Source organism: Trachypithecus francoisi, unplaced genomic scaffold (genome assembly GCF_009764315.1).
Source record: "Trachypithecus francoisi isolate TF-2019V2 unplaced genomic scaffold, Tfra_2.0 Lachesis_group5, whole genome shotgun sequence".
In the NCBI taxonomy this organism is placed as follows: domain Eukaryota; kingdom Metazoa; phylum Chordata; class Mammalia; order Primates; family Cercopithecidae; genus Trachypithecus; species Trachypithecus francoisi.
The window spans coordinates 74,985,829-75,010,236 of NW_022681470.1; the positions used below are offsets into that span (position 1 = coordinate 74,985,829).

At 36.5% G+C, this 24,408-nt stretch overlaps 1 protein-coding gene across 1 annotated transcript in view; it reads left to right on the forward strand.

The window, feature by feature from the left end:
- SPATA17 (spermatogenesis associated 17) overlaps nucleotides 1-3,277 on the forward strand; it is a 229,289-nt gene extending 226,012 nt beyond the window's left edge. Inside the window, exon 11 of the mRNA XM_033195162.1 lies at nucleotides 3,016-3,277. The gene's annotated coding sequence lies outside the window, so the exon portion shown is untranslated. The remainder of the gene's footprint in view (nucleotides 1-3,015) is intronic.
- Nucleotides 3,278-24,408: the final 21,131 nt, after the last annotated feature.

The following is a 24,408-nucleotide window of genomic DNA, read 5'->3' on the forward strand; positions in this document are numbered from 1 at the left end:
AATCATGCTAGTTAGAATCTCCTAGCTATCCTCTCAGACCAAGAAGCAAGGAGAAAGCACCAGGCTGTTAGAAAGAGCACAGGGTAGATTCAAGGCAACGTTCCTTTGATTTTATGTTATTCTTTCTTCTCTACCCACTGAGTGCTTCAACTTGGAAGTTAATATGTTAAATGCAGATACCAATGTCTTACCTTTTAGCTACTCTGAAGGAATACATGAGGGGAAATATGAAATGTTCTGCGCTAATAGAAAATGTATATATAAGACCAACTGGAATCGCCGTTTCAAAGGTTTATAAAGTATCATTACCCATTGGAGCATTTATCTGGTATTTGAGAGCCAGAGTATGAAGTAATGTAAATAAAATGTCTCATATTTGTGTGTAACTTCAACTTTTAGCTCAAAGATTTATCAATTCTGTTTATGATGATGAAAGAGTGAAAATAACTTAAACACTCATTAATATGTAAGTTAGCTAAATAATAAAACACATATAAAGCAGTACTATGCAGACAGTAAAATGTTATAAATCTTTACCCATTAATTTAAAAAAATGTCTACAATATATTTCTAGGAAAAGAAGGCTGGATTCAAAATATGCTGTGTAGTCTTATTTCACTTAAATATATATATATGTCTGTGTGTATACATACATATATACACGTGTATATGTATAAAAACACTTGTACACACTTATATTTAATATGTCTATGTATACATTTGTATGTTGCAAAAATGTTACTGGTGGTTATCTCTGGGTGGTGAGATTATGAGTACTTTTTGTGGGATACTTTCTTTTTATTTCTATTTTTTGATGTTTTAATGCAACCAGATGAAAGCCAAGTATTTAAACAAAACACTCCAGTAGGGACTGTTTGATCTACTCTACCAATTACAAAAACATCTTGACTTTATTCTATTTAATCATAATAATTTAGAGGCAATTATCTTTTTTTCTTGAAGATGAAATAATTACTTGCTAAATTATTTATACAGAAAGACAAAGATGAGTAACAAATGGTGTACATTATTTCTAATTAAAAAGAATGTGCAATGCAAAGACACAAATATGTTAATGGATTTTTTTTAATGTTTGCTAACTCTTCTTTTGGATTTTTAACAATTTTGTGAATTGACAATATTATAAAAACGTCATCTCCTTTTCTTTGATAGGAAATGAATGTCTAGTGTTTAATTTTGGTAAGTGAAGGGCAGCAGCCTTAGCTGAGGCTCTCCTATTAAGATTTAATTTCACCAAATACAACAAAGTGCTTCTGCTCTTTGTGAAAAAAAAAAAAGGCCAAGATGGGGACACTTGCACCAAACTGTTGAATAAAGATGCCGTAGTAATTTTTAGAGCTATCTATTTGATTGCTTCAGCTTCGAGGTAGTTCATCACTTCACTATCATTCACCCGACATTGCCTTTTACACCCAATACTACATTTTCCCATCAGTCCGATTAGAAATAGTGATGCCTTTATCAGATTAATCTTTCTTTCTTTTAGCATGTCTGAGTTTAGGATAAACACTGCCTGTACCTAGCTGTTATCATTAATGCTCTAAGATTTAAACCACTGAAAAATACACAGAACTAGATCTTCAACACACACACATGTTAAAATCTACTGTCTGACTAGGAAAACATTACTCCTTTTAGTGTCTTTAATTTGTCTTTTTAAATGGTCACTATTTGTAACTTTCAGTAGTTTCCCAAAAGCAGTTTGGTCTAAAGCAGAATGTGCTGTGTGCTGTCAAGAGTGCTTTGCCATCCTTTTAGCTCCATTTATTTTTCCAGGCAGAGTCTCTTTAAACATTGTTGTGGAGAAAAATTAGCAAGATAAGGTAAAAATCATTGGTTAGAATTTTATGAATTGGATAATGTACCCGATTCAGTCTGGCATCAATGTGAGTTTTCCTGCATTACAGGCTGCTCAACTTCCTCCAGTTCGTCTTTGCAAAACGGGCTCTGGTCCAGGCTGTCTTTCTGCTAAAAAGTTGTTCAATTTTGAGGCCCGATGAGATGAGTTTTAATTAAATTATTTATTAGGTTTGAAAAACAATGTGCTTTTTCTCCTTTTCCATAGGAATCTGGCATATGAACAACTCAGCTAAAACAAATAAATAAATAAAATGAAAAATAAGTATAGTTAGCACCTGGATTGGGAAAGGGATTAAATGCCATGGTCTTTTTTTCCAGAGGGAATAAGATCTTAGCAACTGTGTAAGGAAAAAAAGTTCTATGAGGGGAGAGTAATAATTAAGCATATAAGTTATATGTGTGCCTGTTAGGAGTTAAAATTTTAGTTTAATAAGAAAAATTATTAAATTTTGTCATTCAGTTTGGCATCATGTGAACTTATAACCCTTTTAAGTTTTGGCATAGTGAATTAGCAAAGAGAAAAGAATAAAGGTATCTTCAGTGTCCTTCTCTTGGTTAAATTGTCTTTGATTCAGAGTGTTATAACCACCCCACCTACCTGTATGAAGATGTTTTGCTGTGGTTTTCCATAATGGAGGCAGATTTGTCAGATATGCCATGTGTCTAGTGACATACATAATCAAGATTGGCTTTTTTGTTTATGGTTTTTGGTTTGTTTGTTTTTGTTTTTTTTCAGAGACAGGACCTCACTCTGTTGCCCAGGGTGGAATGCAGTGGCGTGATCATGGCTCACTGCAACCTCGAACTCCTGGGCTCAAGTGATCCTCCTGCCTCAGCCTCTTGAGTAGCTAGGATTACAGGTACATGCCCCCATGCCCAGCTAATTTTTTAATGTTTTGTAAAACTGGGATCTCGCTATGTTACCCAGACTTGATCATGATTGTTCAAGAAGATCTGCAGTGGTGTAGATGGAGAACAGAGAACAGGGCTAAAAATGAGTCAAGTCCGGGGCCATGACCTCCTGACATTAACTGAACTAAAGCTAAGAGAAGAAGACTTAAATAGAGAATTTAAGAACTCGTGTTTCTGAAGTTCTTTTTTTTTTTTTCTTTCATTTTACTGTTTTGTTTTCAGAAAACAGAAGATGAAATGTAAAACTGAGATTAAGGTATGAAGTGAGTGTGAATAGAAGACCCCACTGACTGGAATCCTGGATTCTTCCACGGCTGATGAATGACCTTGAATCTCTTAATCTCTCTATTTTTCTCTCTCTTACATGTCAGAAGAAGAAACTGAAGCCATCTGCATTTTAAAACTTAACAGTTCTGAAAGGAAAACACAGATGAAACACATATACTTGCTATAATTCAATAAACTATAAAATTTTGTAGCTCTAGTCATGAATTAATTATTGTGTGTATGTATTTGAAATCTCTTAGACATATATTTTCAAACAAATACTTAAACTTGAGCCTTTTACCTCTGAGAATGTCTGTGACAATCACAGCCCTTGGTGACCAACAGTGCCATAAATGGTTCCCCTGAAGTACCCATATTCTGACCCCATCACCTGGGTCACAAATGATGAGACCAGTGTTGGGTACCCAAATTAAGGGTGACTAACATGTAAGTTGGATGATGAATGGTTTGAAGTATAAATTGTGTGAACTAGTTGAGCATAAAAGCTCTGCCCTGAGAAATAATGACTGATTAGACCAATTAGAAACCCCTCAGACTGTTGAACTTGAGACACACAGACACAACAGACACAGACTAGTGGGTGTGGGAGCAGAAACACAGGCACTCTCAAATGGAGAAGACATTTGCAAGTCTCTGCTGCCAAGGGAGCAAAGAGATAATCTGGATGCCAGGGCTGTGTCAGATCCTGCATGGCTCTGAACTACAGTTGGTTTCCAAAAAGTTGGGCTTTTGTGAGGTTTCTGTTTTTTATGCGATGCTTAGATTTTTCCTGGAATCCTTGGAAGTTAACTCAACATTTGAGGTTCCTTTATCCTTTAATCCCATCCCTTGTCTATCCTTACAATAAAACTTCCTGCTAGAGGTAGCCTGAGGGAATCTTTGTTTCTTGTATCTGAAGAGAATAACACTAAACTTATTGCACATGATTTTGGGGTTAGATCCAACGATAGCACACAGGGACAGGAAATGTGATTTATTGATCATAAAAGCTTTAATTTAAAATTGCTGGCCAGTGAGATCCAGACTCTGGGAAGTATTATAGGCCAAATGATCTGTTTCTTCAACAAATAAATTACAAAACTGAGGGGAAAAAAAGGAACCTATTAAAAAGACATTATTTATCAATCACTGTGTGTGTACAGTTTTGAGCTCCTGATTTAAATAAACAAATTGTAAAATAAAAGATCTTTTGAAACAATTGGAAGTTTGAACACTGATTGGTTACTGGTGGTATAAAAGATTATCTTTTTTTTGGGTATCATATGGTATTGTTTTGGTTTACAAAGTTATAGAGATAAATGTTGAAATATTTACAGATGCATTGATATGATGGCTGGGATTTAATCTGAAAGTCAAAGAAGTGAGTGGAAATGCGTATACTTCCCCTCTTATAATGTGGTTATGTCCCAATAACTCCATTGTAAATTGAAAATATCCTAAGTTGAAAATATTGTAAGTTAAAAGCACTTAATACAGCTAACTTACCAGACAGCTTAGCTTAGCCTCACCTACCTTAAATATGGTCAGAACACATACATTAGCCTATAGTCGAGCAAAATCATCTAACACAAAGCCTATTTTATAATATTGAACAACCCATGTAATTTATTGAATATTATACTGAAAGTGAAAAATCAAATAGTTGTATGCATACTCAAAGTATGGTTTCTACTGAATGCATTGTAAACCAAAAAGTATCTGAGACAAGTCTCTTTTTTAAAAAAAAAAAAAACATTTATGAGACAGTCTCATTCTGTCACCCAGGTTGGAGTGAAGTGGTGTGAACTCAGTTCATTGCAACTTCCACCTCCCAGGCTCAAGCAATCCTCCCACCTCAGTCCCCCAAGTAGCTGGGACCACAGGCATGGACCATCATGCCTGGCTAAATTTTTTGTACTTTTGGTAGACACGGGGTTTTACCATGTTGTCCAGGCTGGTCTTGAATGCCTGAACTCAAGCGATCTGCCTGCCTCGGCCTCCCAAAGTACTAGGATTACGGGCGTAAGCCACTGAACCCAGCCCTAAGACAAGTCTCAATTAGTTTAGAAGTTTATTTGGCCAAGGTTAAGGACATGCCCTTGACACTGCCCCTGTCAGTACAGGTCCTGACAGCATGTGACCAAGGTGGTCAAGCTATACAACTTGGTTTTATACATTTTAAGGAGACGTGAGACATCCATAAATACATGTAAAATGTACATTGGTTCAGTCTGGAAAGGCAGGATGATTCAAACTTGAAACAAGAGGGTAGGGGTGGGAGGATGTGGGGGATGCTTCCAGGTCATAGCTGGAGTCAAAGACCTTCCAGTTGGCAACTGGTTCAAAGAATTTATCTAAAGGAATTATCTGGGTTAAATAAGGGGACCAAGGTTCTCATTATGCAGATGAAGCCTCCAGGTGGCAGACTTCAGAGAGCATAGATTGTAAATGTTTCTTACCTGACTTAAAAAAGTGTCAGACTCTCAGTAAATTATCTCCTGGATCAGTGAAAATACCTGAAAAAAGGTTCTCTAGAGAATGTAGATTTTCCCCATAAGAGATAGCCTTGCAGGGCCATTTCAAAATATGTCAAAAAATATATTTTAGAGTAAAACACCTCAATTTCTTTCAAGGCCTGATATTTGTCATGTGATGCTATACTATATTCAGGCTGAAACTTGGTATCTTATTGCTATGAAAAATCTTAAGGTCTCTATTTTAATGTTAATGCTGGTCAGTGGTGCCTGAATTCCAAAGGGAGGAGGGTATAACGAAGCATGTCCAATTCCCCATGCCCTGCCCCCACCCCCACATCCCATCGTGGCCTGAACTAGTTTTTCAGGTTAACTTTGGAATACCCTTGGCCAAGAGGAGGGCCTCATTCAGATGTTTGGTAGGGGGAGGGGGGTCTTAAAATTGTATTTTTGGTTTACAGCGTATTGCTTTTGCACTATCATAAAGTAAAAAAAATCGTAAGTCAAGTCGCCATAAATAGAGGACCAACTGTAGATATGAAGGAAGATTAACCAAGACTTGGTTATTGTTAAAGCCGATGATTGGCTATATGAAGATTTATTATACACTTTTGTGTACTTTTGTAAGGTTTTGGTTGTTTCTAAACTTAGAACAAAATAAGTAATTGGCCATCTTCATTGGATTGTGAAGGCATTTCCTCCCATAGGTTTGTATAAATGGCAACCATGTCCCCTAATTGAACCACGTATGAATGGCCTTCATTGATTTTGTAGACCCTGACCTTCTCTGTACTTCCAGAGAAGGTGGTACTCAGGTAAAAACTTCTAAGCATTTTGTTGTTCAGAATATGACTTTGATCTTCTCATGAGACTCAAGTTTTTGAATGCTTAAGGCTCTTTATTGCTAGTGTATGTAAGTAATATCATTGTCCTTAACCACCATCTGCCGCTCCCCCCAGACACACATAAGTTTATGATAACTACAGAGGTGTCCAGATAAGTAAAAACTGCCTTTGCATTAAGGTGAGAGAAGCTCAAGATGAAATCTTCTTAGAAAATGTAACTGGGGAAAGTAGTTTGTCTCTTTCTCCTGGAAAACTACTAGACTACATCAACTTATATACTTCTTTTCTATATTCTCAATATGAGCCACTTAAGAAAATTAATGAGATCTTATGTTTGACCAAAACTGATAATTCCTTGCTGTTATTCTCCAAACTTGATTCTGAATGACTACTGACCACCAAAAACACTAAGAGTACCACTGTGGATGTTTAAAGGCATATACCTTAAGAGCCTTCAGAATTAGATGCTTCAGTTCTTCTGAAATCAAAAGTCACATCAGCTTTGCTGTAGTTAATCAGGTAATAGCTTTCTTCTCCACCGCTTTCTAATTTCTTTGAGGGCAAATACTGTCTTTCTTGATAAATGCCCTGTACCCAACATCTAACAGAGTACCTGGCATAAAGTGAAATCCATTGACTGTGTTAATGATAAATAAAGAAGTTCAAAAAATCTTTTAATAGAAGCTATAAACTAGCAGATAAGCAAAGTCATTGTCATAAAACACCATTTGTCATTTGAATGCATGCATCGTGGCCTGTTATTTTTAACTAGTCTCATTAATTTATAGTTATACATGATATAGATCTAGATTGTGATATACACTAAGTGGGTTGATCCTGAGATCAATCTATGATTGCTGCTTAGGTAAAGTGTTCCTTTTGGGAAATAAATAATCTTTCATATCTGTAAACTTTAGTATAATTGGTTATTTATGCAATGTATTGTTGTGGTCATCAACTCAAGATTGGATTCTCATCTGGGGACATTATGAATCCTGTTATTTTATCCCCATTTTTGCTCCGCTTTTTCACATTTATGGCCTACCTGTTACAGCCGCACGGTATCCATTTTCTGTGCTAAATTTATCTTTAATTTATTATTCTTTTGACCTCAGCTTTTCTTTAAACTTTGCTCTGATTTTCTCTTCCATTTTATTTTCACTTCCGTTTTAGGAACAATAATTTACTAAATTATATGAACCTATTTGAGGTAATGATGATGCCTGGGAAGGGACAGTATTGCTGGATCAGAATTCACTTTTTCCAAGTTACAGATTTTAATAAACCAATGTGCAAAGCATTAGGATAAATTTTTATTGAAAATTGAGTGAATGACTGAACAAGTCACTGGGGAATGCTGTTTAGGTTGTTCTATTTTCCATGGATTAAATTAAATCGTACTTAGCTAGTGTCTCTGAGCTTATTTAAAACCACAACTCATCACATCTTTTGTGTTACATCTTCAGCTACCTTGCAGTGTTTACTACTGCCAATGAAAAATTTCAAATGAGAGTAATGGTGTTAATTTGGACTGACATGGGAATAGTTATTTAGTGTGTCCTAGAAAGAGTGAAGAGTGCACCATGACAAGCACATACATGTTCATGACTCTCATTTTGTGATTCAAAGCTTTTTCCTGTGGGAATGGAGTGAAATTCAACTTGATCTGGGGCTTGGACTTTGCCTGCTCCTTTTGAGGCTCAGTGTCCCCAGCAGGCTCCCTCACAGGGCACAGTAGGGGACTGCTAAGCACTCTTCCATTTCTAAATATTTCAACTCATTAATGCGGGAATCACCTTGCTGCTGGTACTGGCAGGTACAGTCACTTACCAGTACATTGAGTTGAGTTTATAGTTCTCAGCTTCATAGTCCTAATCATGTGATGCAGTGAGGCAGTTCATTAGCACACTGTGACTTTAAGCAATCCTTGCCACAAAGTGACATGTCTGTTCATTAAAGAATCCTTATATTAAGAAACAACAAAACTGTACATACTGGTCAGAATACATCACTTAAGCAGGTAAAGGGGAAACGTAGAGTGTGTGTTTCCTGTTAAGTTGAAAAGTTAATTTGCTGCTTTGTAGGGGGGATTATAAGACCATACAAATTGCAAGTGAAGCCTAATGGCTATGAAATCAAATAATGATTATTTACTAGGCTTGAGTTGTTCCATAGTTAGCCTATATTCCAGCTTGAAATTAGTCTGTGCTGTTTAATGTATTTTCAAGGCGTTTATATTTCGTTCCAAACTACCTAAGAGAAATTAGTTTTTATACCTCTCTCAATGTGGAAATAATGCATTTGAATAAAGGAAACCTGAAAACTAAGTTAAAAATAAAAACAAAAAGACTAGTTCTTTATTCTTATTCACTATTGTAAACTATTTAGATCACTGAACAGGGGAAGGGAACACACACAAAATCATTTTGTCATTTTTGAAGCCTGGGTAATTTGCTCATTAACTTCTCAACAAGGATTCAACACAGAATCTTTCATATGTGAACATCACTGTATTAAAAGTAATATGAACAGATAATTTTTTTAGTAAATAGAAGATGAAATCACTAGAATCTGAAGAGTAATTAAAAGTGAAAAAATGGTTACTTAATGTGTGTGTGTGTTTGTGTGTGTGTGTGTGTTTAAGCTTGCTGTCTACCAAAAAGTTCAGTAAATAGGATGGGAGACAGATAGAAATAGTTAAGGCAAATTTCTTAGAGGAGGCAAGCGTTGAGTGTTTAATAGTAGTTAGGATCTTGAGTTGATTGAATTGAAAATATGAGTGAGAGAGGTTATCTGACAAAAAAGTTACATAAGCAAAAGCACAGAAATAAAAATGATCAAGATATGAGCATAAGGGAATTTTTTAAAGTCTTAATTGGACACTTAGCAAAAAATTAGATTAAAGTAGTTTGACTTGAAGTAAGCTTCAGGGGAATTAAGCTAGAACAAATAGTTGATATCAAAGTAAATCAGCTTTACAAACTTAGTTTTTCATTTACTCATTTACTCAATGGCCTCGAAATATGCAAATATTTTGAAATATTTATAATACTAAAAGTGTTTCCATTTTTATTTTTACCATTGTAGAGACACAAACATAATATATCCACAGAGAAAACAACTCTTCCAGAGATAACACTTTTGTTTCAAAATATTATCCTTCTATCATACGGATAAGACCACACTTCTCCTACACAGTATTAGGCCGTAATAGAGATTAGAGAGTAAGGAGGCCTAGTTGGGGCCCTTCTATCTTTAGGATATATTCTCATGCATGTTAATAGCATGAATATTTAAAGACCTAAAGATCTACTCAAGAGAAAGAAGAAAATCAGTGAGGATTTGTTTGCTTCTAAGTAGTTCAGAGAGACTTTGGTCAGAAGTATCAGGACATGGCAATGAAAGTGATACCCGAAGGTCCAAACAGATAGCTATAGTGAGTGGATTTTTCCCTCCCTTCTGTTTCCTGCTACAAAGGAATAGATTTTACTGAAATGATCTTCCTACCAAAAACAACCAGAAAAACCATATAAGACCACCTGTTAAAATACATCAGAAGAGCTAACAATGCTGTCACACCTTGAGGCCCAAGAAACTAAAAAGAAGTCACAAATGCCTATCAGGCTCCACTGCTCTTCCTCTTGAGGCATTTCTGTGTTTTGAAACACTGCAGAATTAAGAAACCAAGAATCCAGGTGGCGGCTAAGAGGCTGAAAAGCAGAGTCAATCTTCTGTAGTCTTATGGGGCTACAGAGACATCAATTGGAGTTCAAGGGCTTATGTAGGAGGTAGAATCATAAAGTAAAATGCAACAACAGATAATAGGTAACTACATCACCACAACTCTCGATAACATGGAAGAGTCTCATAAATATAATGTCGAGTAAAAGCTACTGGATGCAAAACACACATGTGAACAACGATTCCATTTATTTAAAGTTAAAAATAGGGACAGCTAATCTTTGGCAATGTGGGTTGAGGCCATAGTGACTACAAGAAAACACAAAAGATCTCCTAGGGCAGGGGGTGTGCAGGGCTCTATTTCTTGATCAAGTTTCTGGATACATTTATGTGCCATTTTTGAGAATATGAGTTGTATTTTTCATGAATTATGCACCTTTGTGTACAAGGCATGATTTACTTCATTTATAAAGTGATGAAATCAGAAGTGTAAGAGGAGTGGGACAAACAAAACCCAAAACCCTGGAGAGAACACCCATACTTTCCCCAGATGAGGAAATTGAGGCAGGATAAGTAACTCCACTGATGCCAAAAGGTAAATAGTAAAACTGGGCTCAGAAGATTGGGCAAGGTCTAGCACAAGCCTTGAGCTCAGGTAGGCCCTTGGTTGTTGCAGTAGAATATCGCTTCTGATCTGATTATTGTTAACATGACTCCAAGGGCTGTGCTGTGTCCTTGGCATGAGATGGCATTCTGGAAAACAGGAGTATGCCAATTTACTCTTTCTTTTCAGTGAATAATTTCATCTTTGGCTAGGATCAGGATGGTGATGGTGATCCCTTTTGCTGTGCTTTTTAAGGTCCAGCGATGTCAACACATTTTTTCGCGCCATTGTTATGAAGAAGGTGATTTTTTTTGTTGTTACTGTTGTAGTATATGCAATTCACAGCATTACATTCATTTGATTCTTATAAGGCTGAGTAAAGAAGGAGAGCAAGAAAGGGAACACTAAATATTACTTTGGGATGAAAGCAACAGTTATTTCAAATAGTATGTGATTTTGTGTAAGTAAATGTGTGTGTATGCACACATACTATAAATGTAAAGTGTAATTAAAACCCTTGAAATAACCCAGAAAATAATACACAGAGAAATTCTGTGTGCCCACAACTTAACTACTATACTCTCTTAAGCCATGGACTTATTATACCAAAATATTCTCCCCTTTAAGATAAAATAAGTAGAAATAAAGAGAGCAATTCAGCATCAAGAAGAGAAAAAAGTGAGAATAACATATTGGGAACAGAAACTGCAGTCTAGTGCCTCCCCACCTTCATTACCATCCTTCCAAATAAATCTCCTTGCTCCTCTTGAGCTGGCAAATAAAAAAATCAACCCACAAGATATATGTCTGTGCTTCTCCTGATGAGCATCACCATCCATCTACAGCACGTCCCACATGCCAGTGTGAAGATGGGCTACAGGGAGAATTAAAGACTTCAGAAAGTCCACAGCATAATCAAGAAGGCTTTTTTCTTCTGACTACACAGCTTTCATCTCTGTCTTGTGTGATTTTCTCCCCATGTCTTTTACTTTGTGGCAAAGATGCTGATTGCTGATAGGACAATAACGGATCATATACCTAACCTTCCAGGGCAACCAATTGGTTTCAAATCTATGGCACAAATACTAGTGAGAAGTTTCATTTTGGCAAGGACCATTAGTTCAAATATATCCATGTTCCCACATTAGAATCGAATTTTGAGATTTTAAAAGGCATTCAACTTCAAGTGTATTTTTTTAATTTAATAAAAAACATTTCTTAAAATATGTGGCAGAATGTAGATATTGCCTCATATTGGGATAGAATTTCACTGGAAGTACTAAAGATATTACTTGATCTGAAATAGTTCAGTACTTTTGTATGTTTGTTTTTATTACAAGACAAATGACCCTACTATACAGAAGGTGATGTTTTTTATTGTTGGAGGCTTGGCGGCATATGACAAAATACCTGAGAAATCATTTATTCTATCTCCCCACTCCTGATGGAATCCTTTCTAAAATATTCACTGCTCCTGCTTGAGTACTTCTAATTCTTGGAAGTTACTTTGCCTCTCAAGAGTGTATGTTCCATTTAGAGCATTTCTAATTATTTAAAAGTTTTATGGAGTTTGTGATTTCATGTACTGGTCCTAATTTGATGATTCAGAACAAGTTGATTCCCTTTTTCATATGGCTGTCTGTCAAGCATTTAGAAAAGATACCTGAGATTTCTCTGTGGTAAACATCTTTAGGTTCCACAACTTTGTCCTCTAGATGTTTCTACCACTAAATTTCCATGGCATTGTTCATCACAAGCCTCATTTCTACTGACTTGATCTTAGAATCCTTCTCTACATGGTTCTCCAGGCAGCCACTGTTCCATTTGAATTGAGATGCGAGCTGAAACCTATTTTCTAACCTTGGTATTTTTGGTTTCAATATAACAAAGTTCAGTGAAGACGGAGATAGGGAATAGCTTAAAGCTCTTTAATAATTGGAACACACTCTAGTTTGGGTACTGGTCCAAGGTTGATGTCAGAGTTTCCTCTATTCTAACTTCAACTAAGAAATTATATAGGATGTCAACTGTGTCCTTCATACAGGTTCCCTTAAAAAGGACTATTTTTGAGCATATCATTACCCATATTTTGACAAGATCCTCAGTGCTAGATTATTAAGAGAACAAAGCAATAAAAGTGAATGAGTGCTATCTGGAAAAATTATGCCAGAATTTGGGTTTGGTTTAGTTTAAGAAATTATCAATTAGCTTTTATTCATTTTTATTCAAGTCCATGTATTTCACGACTTGTGTCAAACATCTAAACTCTAGAATATTCCTATTTGACAGTAACATATACCACAAGTTCATGACAGGTTTCATTTAGGAGTGCTATTTTCTTATAAAGTACTTATAGAAGGTTTTTAGAAGAAAAAAATATTGCTTAGAAGTTTGACCTCCTTTTACACTCATCATCATCTTCTGCCAAGGGGACCGGGGAATGTTCTGTCTTTGTAGTATGAGATCATACACATCTACTGCCAAACCTCAGAGAGGCCACCCAAAGTATGTATTTCTCCATCTGTCAGCACCAGGAAACCTTTGAAATTTATGGATGAATAATCATTAATACAATGGTGTAGCTCTTTCTTTGGGTGTAAGTTTTTTGTGAAAAAGGTAGGCATGCAAATATGGTGACTATCTGAGATGAATTAGTATAAAACTTCTTGGGTTTGATTATTTTGTTAATAGGTTGCTTTCAAATAGTGACAGAGCACTTAATTTCTCCCCACTTGACCTATATACTCTATATATACTGGTGACACAAACTAAATAAACATCAAATATCTCTGCTTACTAGGAAAAATAGTTAATGTATGCTGGGCTTAATACCTAGGTGATGATAGGTTGACATGTGCAGCAAATCACCATGGCACACGTTTATCTGTGTAACAAACCTGTACATCCTGCATTTGTACCCTGGGACTTAAAATAAAATAAAATAATATGTATCTCTGCTTATGGTTGGAATTCACTATGATAGCAGTTTGTTTGCTTAGGACTCCTGAATGATGACCCAAATTCCTTTGCTTAATAAAATGGAAAAATGACTACTTAAATGGGTTTTTTGGTGAAAATATATTTTTAAAATGAACTGCAGGGAGGTGGTTGGGTGGGAAAAACAAATCCTTGGGGTGAAATGGGTAAGAACAACTGATGAAGAGTCTCGTTGACTTAGAGAATATTGGTACCATGTGAATCTTGGACTAGGGCCTGGTTTAGGAAGGAAGATGATTCAGTCTGAAATATATTCACTTTGAAGGGACTGTGTGGTATTTACATGAGAATGTCTTGCTGAATGTGAATTTATGAAGGTGTAGTTCTTATAAAAGTCAAGACCAAAAATACAAAGTTAGGCATGAGTCCGATTATAAGTTATGTTTGAATCAATGACGGGATTAGTTCACTGAAGTGGTTAAACGTGAATAGAGAGCCTGAGAATTGAGCATAGGAGAAGAGGATCCAGAGGAGAAAAGAAATTGAATTATAATAGAAATCTTTTTAACTGTCACAAAAGCCTAAGGAAAAGAGATTTCAAATGGTCATCAGCTTCAAATGCTGCCTAGGCAGATAAAGTCAAATAATTAGTGAGAAAAAGTACAATTGAACTGTTTTTCCTTATCACTGATTCTTCCAGTTGCTCCCGGTTTCATCCAGTAAACAAATCATTCTCTCTCATATTTGTAAATGTGCTGCTCTGCATGGTCACAATTCAACCAGGTCACTGTCACTAGGGCATGAACTTTGAAGTACTTTTGTTGAATAAATGTGATGGGCTGTGTGTCATCCTTTATCCCCTGATGGCATCTTTCAGCTACTTAGCTAAGGATGAAGGTGGCATTCTGGTTATGGAATGAAGTCTGTCTCTGTGTAACACTAACTCGACTGTATAAAAGTAAAACTTATCACATTGGATCATTGATATAATATCATGATCAACTGAGCTAACCAGCCTAGACATTTGATTCAAGTTGCACTGTATATTGCCTGATTGATTCAAAGAAACATATGTTTCATTAGAAATGATATGATTCTTTTAAATAATTTGTTGCCACCAAAGAGAAAGAAAGAAAGGGCAAATATGTGGGAAGTAATTTCTTCCAAGTGATTAGCTGAACAATGTAAACCTTTTGCTCATTAGTTGTGGTGTTGATTTATTTGATGAAAATTGTGCTCATGAATGAAATAGAAGACCCAACAAACTCTTTACTTTCTTTTTACATCTTGGCTCTTCTATCATTTGTTCGACTTCATGCTCATCATGCAGAGATCAACTAGTTCTCACAAAAGATAGTGTGTTCTTTACCACCAGCTTATCCTTCTCTAGTTCTGCAGTGGCAAGGCCAGATGGATTAACTTCCTGAAATTAAACTTTTCACCAAATTCTTAAAAGGAAACAGATGTTTTATTAATATGGACTTCTGAACACGGAGCAATACACAGAGGTGATTGATTAGAAAATCTAATTAAAGGCAACAATATGGATGAACTGAAATGGTAAGTTCACTCTGAAAATAAACAACACATTTATTCTCAATACTCCTGAGTAAAAAAATGTGAAATGGAAGTATATGTTACAGTGAATGACCAAGTGACCATTGTCTGTTCATGATTTGCATTTATCCTCAGAAATCTAAAACTGACTACAGATAAATATTTTAAAATGGTATATTACATAGATTTCAAAAATTGTGGATAAATCCAGAAGCATTTTTTACTTTCAGAATCTTGGGCCACCACTGAAATCCCTAACTTCCCTTAAATTCTGTCATCTAACATTCACTTTAATGATGTTTTCGAAAAACAAATCTAACAATGTTCTTATTATTGCAAGAACCTAAGGAATTTAGGGAGGTGCTTCCCACAAGAATTAGAAGGGAAATATAATATCTCCTTACCTCAAGCTCTAAAACCAACACAGAGCGGATCAGAAATCTACAAAGCTACTGGCTGGCTCTACCTTGGTCATTCAAGTCACAATTTAAATATTATTTTATTAGCAAGACCTTCTCTGGTAACCAAACCTACTGTATCTACCCCTCCATTCACTTATCACTTCAACCCTGTTTTACTTTCTTCATAGTTCTTGTTATAACTGGATGTTCATTTGTTTATTGAATGTCTTCTTCCCAGAATAAGTATTTCCTAAGAACCAGAAGTTTTCTGTTTCATCACTAATGATGTCTCTTCATCTCAAACAATATCTAACACATGGTAGGCACTCATATAACTTTGTTGAATGAATAAGTGAGCAAATGAATACAGAGGAGGTGGGGGGGCTCCTAGGCCAGTAAGTCCGCCCTGTAATGAGACTTAATGTCTTAATGTATCGAAAGAAGGTCGATCATAGAGTACGTTTGCTAGAACATGGAGGCACAGAGGCAAAAGCTTATGATGCCTAACCAGGCACTTTCCAGAAGAGAGGGCTCTTAGTCATCACCCCTTAGTACTCTTGCTATGAATGGTAGGAGCCAAGGAGGTTTTGCTTTTACCCTTGGACATCCCTTTACCTTTCCTCCATGAATATTTCTCTTTTTCTTCTCCTTCTTACAGGAAACAGAAACATATACTAGGCACTAGAGCCTAATTTCTGAGGTTCAGTCCTGACTCTGCCACTTAAAAGGTGATCTTGTGCAAGTTACTTATTCTCTCTCTGCCCTACTTTTAAAAATACAAAATAATTTTAATAGTCCCTAGATATATTTGAATATTGAATGACAAAATGCATGTAAATCACTCATAATGAAGTGTCTTGCTGCTTTAGCAGATAGTAAGTACTCAGTAAATGCTGTTATTATTATCTCATCTTCTGTTGATTTTTACTTCTGACGTATTATAGGAGCTCAAATATTGATCTACTTTAACAAAACCTACTATGTCCAACATCTATTACCTTTCGCTTTAATGAATTTTCAATTTTTCTAGTCCTTGCATACATTTATTCTATACTGAGTTTTCTTGCTTTCAGTTTCATAATATGCCTTCTGGTTCAATTATTCTAGCATTCGGTGAACAATCCTAATCTACTACATCTATGCTCTTATTTATTTTTAATTCAGATGTTCAAATCTCTTCACTTCTGTCTTTTTTGAACCTCAGTCCACACAGAAGCTACTCTGAATCATGAACTTTGTTTTCTGGCCAAGGTGTTTGGTGGGCAGAATTCTAAGATAGCCCCCTCAATTTCCTGGTCCCCACTGTTCACACCCTCCATACTCCCCAGCAGAGAAAATTAGTGCAGATTTACTCCTATGATGAGGCTATGTTGTATATGGCACAGGTAGGAAGATTATCCAGGTGAGCCTGACCTAATATAATAAGCCTATTAAAACAAAGCTTTTCTCTGGCTGGTCACAGAGCTGAATCGGCAGTCCGAAGCCTGAGAAGACTTGAATGTGCTCTTGCTGGCTTGAAGATGGAGGGAACCATATGGCAAAGAATGTGGATGGCATCTAGGAACTGAGAGCCACTGACAGCCAGCAAAACAATGAGAGCTCTAGTTCTATAACTGCAAGGAACTAAATTCTGCCAGGAACAAAAATTTAAAAATGGGCTTAAAAGTGGATTATTCTCCATGTACACTGGAAGAAAACTCATTCTAGGCAATGCTTTGATTTCAGCATTGTGATTCCCTGAGAAGAGAACCCAGACACCATACTTTCTATCTTACAGAACTATGAGCTAATACAGGGATGTTGTTTTAAGTCCCTTAATTTGTGGTAATTTGTTACACAGCAGTAGATAACTAATATCATGCTTGCCTTGAGGTATGATAACAAAAAGTCTGTAATAATTATTATCGACAAAGCCAAATAATGGTTATGTACCAGAAATATTATCAGTTTAAGCCAGCATCTGTCTAATTGAGAGACAGGAAACCAGCTATAGTACTGGACTCCCTAACACTAAATAAGTTGACTTCCAAGCCATTCACATTCTTTGCCGGCAGTATACCTTCGTTTCAACATATTTCTTGGATTTTAGACATTTAAACACATAATACTCTCTAATTTCTTGAATAATGTGAGTATAAGATTACCATGTAAAAGAGAATACTCTGCTTAGAGTAGTAAATTATAGAACACACTCCAAAGTGAGCATTGAGTTCTCTCCATAAAGAAGTTATTGAAAAGAGGTTTTATACAGTCAAATGGATATCTGCTCAAACAAACTATCTGTTCATGTAGCAGTATATAAATAAACAATATATAAAACCATTTAAGAAGATTTCAAATGAACCCAAGGTCTGGAAGAGGTCATCTATTTCTCCCTTCTGGGAATAATAACTACATATCAATCTTATAAGTTTGTAAGACATGAGATCTTGTAGTCTCACCAACAGGATGTTTTGGGGGAATGTGACCATATCATTTCTGCCATTCCCACCTCTTCAAACTTTCATTACTAATGTCAAGGAAATTTAACATTTTTTTCAAATTTTTAATCTCTTTGTCATGTTTGGGCTTTGAGAGGTTGAATTTAGACAACTTTACTTCACCTTAGAGTTGCTCAAATTAAAAAAAAGCCCAGGATGACATCCCCTCAGAGGCAGAAGATGGAACAGGGCAATGAAAAGTCCTTCTAGAGTTTGTCTCGTGAGATGAGAGTGTTTAGAAGGAGAAATGAGAAGGGAATGAGATCACTTTCCCAAAACTGTTATATGCTCCTTGATATAATGCTCTCCATAAAGGCTTGTATAGTGAAGTAATTTTGGCTTTGGTGTTATGTTTAGTGAAAGCTATGGGTTTGAAGGAACTTTTTGAATAGCTCTGTGGTAATATATGCAATAAATCAAATCTATCATCAAGAGTAGCATTTTTAATAGCAGCATTGGAGAGAGAAAAAAATTACAGATTACATGCTGCTTTATTTTATAGGGAAAATATTATGAAAGCCCTAATCCTTCCAATATAAGTTATTTTGCAATGATTCATAGATGCCAGAATGTTTCAGTCAGGGTCCAATCAGGATACAAAAACACACAGTAATTTGAACAGGGACAGTTTCATATAAAGAATTAATAACTGTAACACAAGATTGGCATACCAAGGGATTGTCCAGGAAGAAGTACAGGGAACTCTAAAGAACGCAAGAATACAAATAAAATAAGCAGATACTACCCCCAGGGCTGAGATAGAGCATCCAAGGAAGAGCTCCACCCTCTAGGGCAGCTGGTGGGCTTGGCTCTGGTTCGCTGAATGGCAGAGAAGTCACTGTGTTGCTGTACCAGCAGAACTTGTAAATCTACCCGTTAGGGTGCCGGGAAAACCTTTTCACTGGAGATGTCTCACTGGAGCCAGTCTGCTACAAAACTGTCCAAGGGAGTTACTGGGGGAAGCTTTATATCAGAGAGCATATAACAGCCATGGGAAAGTGATCTCATTCCCTTTTCCTTGGCTGGCTGGGGGCGCTGTTGTCTGCTACACATTTCAGGAGTCAGGCACTGAAGATGCTACTCATATTTCAAGAACCAGATGCTGGAAAAGCCACCTACATTTTAGGAGTCTGGCGCTGGAGAAGTTACATGTGTTATAGGAGCCTGGCTCTGGAGTCACAAGGGACAGATGTTGGAGAAGTGGCTCTTGCTGGAGAAGTGGGTTGTGCTGCAAGAGCCTGCTGATTGAACACACTGGAGCCAGGAAGAAAGCCATCCTTCCTGGAAGGTCTCTCTAGTGTCCTGTACTGATAGAATGTATCATGCCAACTGACAAAAGGGAAACGTTTCAAGGCCCCAAACCTATTTTCACAGATTAGGCATTGAGGGTGGAGTTGGAGCTGAGAGGTAATGAATTGGTAACTGGCAAAGGGAGTACTTTCTTTAATGCAATCTCTATAGCTAGTATAGCGGGTTTTTTTGGTTTTGTTTTGTTTTGATGTTGGTTTTTTTTTTTTTTTTAAATCTGTGAAGCAATTCTGATACTTGGACTTGACTAACTACTTGGGCATTTTATTCCCTTGTACCACCTCCAATCCTTGAGAATGTCTACATCTTGGGGATCAATAGATACAGTAACCTTTGTATTTATAACATGCTGTGATTCCACCCAACTCTTCACATTCCTTTCTCAAAAAAGTTAATACCTTTTTTTCCTCCTTGTTGAAATTATTCCTGAGTGAGCTTATACCTCTGCCACTCTGAGCTTTCTTCTAATGGGCAAATATATTCAAGCATTCTGGTGTTTGAGAATATAGATAGACAGTATGATATTGCACTTGTCCTGACTCATTTTCTGAAGTGATCCTGAGTCTCAAAAATGTACACTCTGTCTTTCTTTGCCTACAAAGATGGCCACGTTGTTTTAGATAGTTTTATACAGAGACTCAATGAAGATCAGGACTGTTGAGCTATTTTTACTTTGAAAGATACAGACCAGAGTTTCAGAAAGCTCTTGCATTTACTGTGTTAAAAAAATGTAAAAACATATTACATTAATGAAAATGTTTAGCATGTATAGTGTTTGTTATCTTCATTGTTAAGTCTCTGGAGACTTTTATTTAATTCATTTAGTGATCTATCCACCATATTTAGTCCACAGAGATTTTGGAAAACATTTTGTTACAACCTGAACTTGAAGGCATTTTTTACGCTAACAAAGATCCATTCATTCAGCGGTTATTCATTCATGCATTGATTCATTTATTACACAAACATATATTGAGCATATAATTTTCCATGGGTGGTTACGGGAAAAGGGGTGAATGCAAAAATGCATGACAGATTTCCCATCTGGACAGCACTTCAAAATCAAGAGAGAAACAGATAGCACAACTGCTACGACGCAGAGGAGACTATGATAGGTGTTTTAAAGAACTTCCCAATGGCAAACTAAAGAGAGATGTAAATTCCATGATCTAAAAATCAATTAGTTAAAAATAGAATTTCATAATCAAAATCATATAAGAAGATCACAGAGGATAAGAGTGTTAGCTCCATAAGGAAGGAGGCTCACCATATTTGTCATCACCTTCCTAGCTCCTGGTCATGGTAGACTCGCTCTATACATTTGATGATTGCCAATATGCACAAATGAGTTAATGAGTAACCAACCATCTATGTGGGGTTGCAAAAATGAATGAGAAGAGTTGATTTGTTCAGATTCTGCCACTAACTAATTGTGAGCTTGAAAAAATCTCTTGTGTTGGACAGTCCCTAAGACCACCTTCAGGTTCACTAATTCACTAGGAGGACTCACAGAACTCAGCAAAGTTGTTATACCTTGGGTTGGTTGTTACAGCAAAAGGATGCAGATTAAAAGAAACCATAGAAAAAGGAGGAGCATAAACTAGGGTCCAGAAGACACAGTTGTCCTCTCCCAGTCAAGTTAAATGAACAGCACTTATTTCTCCTGGCAAAAATGTGTGACAACACTCAGGAAGCATTGTCAACTCGGAATGTTCATTTGAGCTTTAGTGTCCAGGGTTTTTACTGGGGGCCAGTTACATATGCATTGCTGACCACCTATGTGGCTGACCTTATTCTCCAGCCCACCAGAGGTCAAGTTGATAGCACATAGCCCAAGGCTCCTGCCATAAATCACATTGTTAGCATGGAGTCTCTGGCTCTCTGGCATGGTTCAAGGCCCCCACCATAAATCACATCATTAGCACAGGCTCTGTGGCATGGTCAAAGTCCCTAGGTAAACAAAGATACTCTTATCAGGCAGGACATTCTAAAGGCTTATAGGTTGCCTCCCAGGAGCCTGGCAAGGCCCAAACCTTCCTTGAAATGTGCAGAGTGTGAAGAGCCTCGAGTTAATCCTTTGCTGTTCACCGTTTAACTTCTGTCTTTTCTTGATTGTCTTCATCTATAAACCGAGGTGACGGCAAAAAGGGACCAAAATAATTCCCAGCTTTAAAATTCCACAGTAATTTAAATTTTTAATTAAACAACAAAGAAGTAGAGTAAGCTCTAAAGACATTCTAATTCAGTAAATGTTTAAGAAACACCAGAGTGTAAAGCAAAGACACATTTTTGTATATTTCTTACAATCAGGTAATAGTTTTCTTTATCTCTGCATTCTGCTTGTAAAGACAAATGGTGTTTCTAAAGCCAGGTTCCCACCAGCTCCTGGCCCTTCTACCGCCTAGAATCCCCACCCAAATCTCTGGAAAATGAGTGCCTCTCAGGAGACTTGGAAAATTAGTTCAGGCTAATTGCTGCTGGATAAGTAGTGTTTAGCAGCTGTTTGAAATAAGAAAAAAAGGGAGATAGGTTTCTATTGCAGCAAGAAGAATTTAGGTTCAATTTAAGGACAATTTGCTAACTAAGAAGAAGATGGAAAACTAAAATAGTTACCAAGGTTTATGGAGTCTCCTTGTCTAGAAAAAAAATCAGAAAGTTCATTTCTTTATCTTTCTGGGTAGTTTAAATTTAGAGCTGACCTTACAAAGATGCCGTTTTTGTTGTAACACCCCTAAGCTCAAAAATTAAACCATATCCAAAATAAACTCAGTGGCTCAGCCTCCAAAAGCAGATTAGAATGTTTTAGTAGACACAGCGTATTTATGGCACTTCAGTTTAAGCTTCAGCTTGAAGGTGGATTAATTTTGGAGTATTGTACCCGAGTTATTTGGGATGAGAAATGCTAGCACATAAAGTTATGTTTTGAGCTAGGATCCAGCTCTCTGTAGGAGTAGTCTTCTGCTCACAGGAAGCGAAAATGAATTTGAAAGCCGCAATTGCCATGCCTTCAGAGAAAGAAATTTTCTACTCAAAAAGCAAAGCATTCAGTACCTAGTTGAGCAGGTAAGCTTGATTCAGCATTGGGCAAGTCCAATTAACACCGACTAATGTTACAGCTGTTTGCTGCTAACTGCGCCTCCTTCACTGCTTTTATAGAATGGCATCTTTACAAATGGCATAGGAGGCTATCATCAGAAATCGTTATTCCTGGAGTAGACTAGGACAATTTATCATTAAAAATCATCATGGAAAGTGAGATATGATGACCAGTTCATACTTTGTGTAATTCTAGACCAATCCCATTAATTTAAGAGCTCATTTATTATCAAAATGAGAGAGAGAATGACAGAAGATTACCAGAGAAGTACTGATCTTGTTCTAAGCAAAATTAACATTAAATTCACTAAATTTCAGGACACAAACACAGATCATCTAAGATGCGTGGAGGAAAAAATGTTAAATATATTCTTAATATGAGTTTGTTGACTTCTTTTGAGAAGCTAGCACCCCATTTAAGCAATCAAGTGATGTAAGTATAGTAGTTTGGGGATTAGAAACATTTTCCTGGTTGTCTTTATCTGTGTGCTCTCTTGAGTTTAGTTATCAGCAGCATCAGCATTGCATCTGGAAGGTTGTTAGAGATGCAAAATCAGGTCCCAGTGCACACCTACAGAATCCAAATCTGCATTTTCACAAGATCCTTGGAGTGATTCATATGCCCATTCAAGTTTGAGAGGCAGTGCTTGCAAATCTGGACAGCTGCCTGTTTTTGTAAATAAAGTTTTATGAGTCAAGCTTTTGCATTTACTTAATGTCTATGGCCTCTTTTGTGCAACAACGGCAAGACAAGTACTTGCAGCAGAGACTGTATGTCCCACGAAGCCTGAAGTTTTTACTATATAGATCTTTACAGGAAAAGTTTGCTGATTGCTGTGAGTCTAGAAGATTGTTTTCTAGCTTTGCTGAGATAGGAAGAAAACTGCCCCTTATTGTATCTGTAGTAACATAGGCTTTAGGATGCAAGCTTTTCATAGTTTTTATACTAGAAGCACTACTGATTTTCTCTTTTCTTCTCTTTCTTCTTTTAAAAAGATTTCAAGATAAATGGAAGAAAAGAGATAAAAAATAGTTTGAGAGTTTTTGTATTAAAAGCTATGTAAAAATAATCTATTCAGGTCATTTTATTTTCTGGATTAGAGTAGAGTGTAAGCCATTGGAGAGACCAGAGTTTACACTTTAAAAAAAATCTCCTAAAGTGACCTGCATGCACCATGTCATGCATATAGTCTCTTTTCCTTCTCCAAGCCCTGAGATTTAAATACTAGAGCTACCAACGACAGTAGTCAATCTGTATCTTTTCTTACATTGTTCTCCTGTATTCTTCTGAATGTAATTTTCACTTTCTTACCAGGACTACAAGCCGCTCAGAGATATTTTATTACCATTCTCCGAATATCCTTCTTTAATACTTACTGTACCCCAAATCAAATTCAGTATGTGATTCTTGGTTGAGAGAACAGGACCATGTATGGCTCTGTGTTCCTGGTCCCTAATCCAGTGTCCTTTATATAATAAACAGTGAAGAAACATTTGTCATACGATTTCTTTGCAAAAAAATAAATAAAACAAAGTCCAACGAAAGTCAAAAAGACCTAAATTTCACTACTGATGCACTCTAGGAAATGTGGCCTTTAAAAAGAAAATGACCCAGAGAACAGCACTCTCATCCCTGACGTAAGGACACATACGTTTATGACTGTCCCTCCATTTTCCAACCCACACTTGTCCTGCTGCTCTTTGGAGACCATGTCAGACTACAACCTCATCAGCATTTATGAATATGTATTGTTTATATTAGCCACCAATATACTAAAACAAAACAAGAAAAGCTTCATTCCAAATAATGTTGACATTAATTCAGCTTCAGGACTTTACGCAGACATGAAATGCTCTGAACAGCCAGATGGTATCCTAATCTTAAGGTTGGAAAAAAAATTGATGGATTTTGATTTCTATGTACATTTATGCCTAAGGGTCAATAAAGGGCTTTATAGAAGATTT